The 2,200-nt window shown below is 61.9% G+C and overlaps 1 pseudogene; it reads right to left on the bottom strand.

Moving 5' to 3' along the window:
* Window positions 1-1,352: 1,352 nt before the first annotated feature.
* On the bottom strand, window positions 1,353-1,965 carry LOC149273803 (18S ribosomal RNA; annotated as a pseudogene; the record flags this gene model as incomplete).
* Window positions 1,966-2,200: the final 235 nt, after the last annotated feature.

Genomic DNA, 2,200 nt, shown 5'->3' with positions numbered 1-2,200 from the left:
GACGGACGGACACAGACAGGGGAACGTGAACGTACTACAGAGGGAACACACACTGGGGGTGGGGGGACAACAGGGGACATGACAACAACAGGGGACATACCGACAGGTACATCGGGGAAGGTACTCACACAAGGTCCCCGGGGCTCACCGGCCAAACGCAGACCGGCGGGGATAGTGTCCCTGGCCCTCCGACGGGAAGGGCCCGCTCTCGGATCCTCGGCAGCAGCGTCGGGGACCCGGGCCGGGAGGGATGGGAACTCCTCCTCGGACATGATGGGGGGGGTATCCCCGACGCTCTCCTCCCCGGACGATTGGATAGCGGGCCTGCTCCTGGTGGTCTTCTTTTTCCGCCTCCGTGGCGCAGCTTGGATCTTAATGTCCTCCTCCTCGTCCAATTCCTCCATTGAAAAAATCAGCGGCCTTCGTATAGCGGACCTCTCCTGGGTCCCGTCGTACTGTGGTGGTGGCGGTGGCGGTGGTGATGTAGGCGCCACCGGTTCCGGGTCCTCCGGGGTCGGTGGTACCCCCGACTCCTCCACCTCCTGCTCCCGCAGCTTCTCCTGCAGGAACCGCACGCGGTCACGGTTCTGGGCTGTGCGTCTCGCCAACTCCGCTTCTTTCTCCTTCAGGGAGACGATCCGCTCCCGTATGGGGCCGCGATGACGACTCCCCACCCTGTTGCTCTGCTGCCGGAGCTCTTTCAGCTGTCCGGCAACCTCCTCCTTCTCCTCCCCCAGGGAACGCAACTCTTGTTGGAGGTTAGCCAGGGCCTGCCTGAGGGGTTCCCCGTCTGACTCCGCAGGTACTGGGAGCCCCACCTTAGCCTTTTGGGCATAGGAAGGGCCCTGTTCCACCGCCTCCTCATCTTCAGGGTTCGTATTCACACTCGCCTCGGCGGTCTCCAAGGCCCTGGCCCCGGCGTCCCTGAGGGCGAGGGCCCGTAGATGGAGGGCCCCCAGCAACAGGAGGGAAGTCTGGTCGACCCTCAGATGGTGGGGCAGACCGACTCCCTTCTTGAGCATGGCTATTTTGGCGCTCAAGGCCGTGGTGTATGCCTCGAGCGCCTCCATGTTCCGACGCACAGCCCTGCATACGGTTCCTGCAGTCTCCCGGGATGGGATTAGGATGCCGTCCTCCGTGTAGACCAGTTTCTCCGAGATTATGGCAATGCGGCCCCTCCACTCCTCAATGAGGGTGGAGGCCATGATGGGACCCCGGGGAGGCAGTTACCTTCCCCGGGGTAGCAAACGTCCAGCACCGAAAGTAATAAAAAAGAAACCAAGTTCCACCAGCAACACAAAAACACCGCCTCTCCCCTCGCCTCCCAACTCCACAGTGAGCAGCCGACGCCCAGCCCTGATTGGAGCTGGAATTACCGCGGCTGCTGGCACCAGACTTGCCCTCCAATAGATCCTCGTTAAAGGATTTAAAGTGTACTCATTCCAATTACAGGGCCTCGAAAGAGTCCTGTATTGTTATTTTTCGTCACTACCTCCCCGAGTCGGGAGTGGGTAATTTGCGCGCCTGCTGCCTTCCTTGGATGTGGTAGCCGTTTCTCAGGCTCCCTCTCCGGAATCGAACCCTGATTCCCCGTTACCCGTGGTCACCATGGTAGGCACAGAAAGTACCATCGAAAGTTGATAGGGCAGACATCCGAATGTATCGTCGCCGTCACGGGGACGTGCGATCGGCCCGAGGTTATCTAGAGTCACCAAAGCGGCCGGCGGGGGCGAGCCCGCCGGATTGGTTTTGGTCTGATAAATGCACGCATCCCTGGGGGTCAGCGCTCGTCGGCATGTATTAGCTCTAGAATTACCACAGTTATCCAAGTAACAGATGGAGCGATCAAAGGAACCATAACTGATTTAATGAGCCATTCGCAGTTTCACTGTACCGGCCGTGTGTACTTACACGTGCATGGCTTAATCTTTGAGACAAGCATATGCTACTGGCAGGATCAACCAGGTAGCTCCCGTCGTCACGCGGGGGCCCAGCGGCGGCCGGGCCCGGACGCGGCCCCCGGCGGACCGCTCCAGCCCCGGGGGCCGGGGCGGGAGGCGGCGGGCGCCGGGGGCGCAGCCCTCGGATCGGGTCTGCGTAAGGGGGACGCGGGGACAGAGGGAGAGCGCGCGCTCCCCCTCCCTTCGTTCGGGGCCGGGAGAAAGGAAGGTGCGTGCTCCGCGGCGGGGGGAACCCGGGG

The sequence above is a fragment of the Sceloporus occidentalis genome, unplaced genomic scaffold (genome assembly GCF_023333645.1).
Source record: "Sceloporus occidentalis isolate IW3139 unplaced genomic scaffold, rSceOcc1.0.p SCAF_359, whole genome shotgun sequence".
In the NCBI taxonomy this organism is placed as follows: Eukaryota; Metazoa; Chordata; class Lepidosauria; order Squamata; family Phrynosomatidae; genus Sceloporus; species Sceloporus occidentalis.
This window is presented reverse-complemented; position numbering and strand designations above follow the sequence as displayed.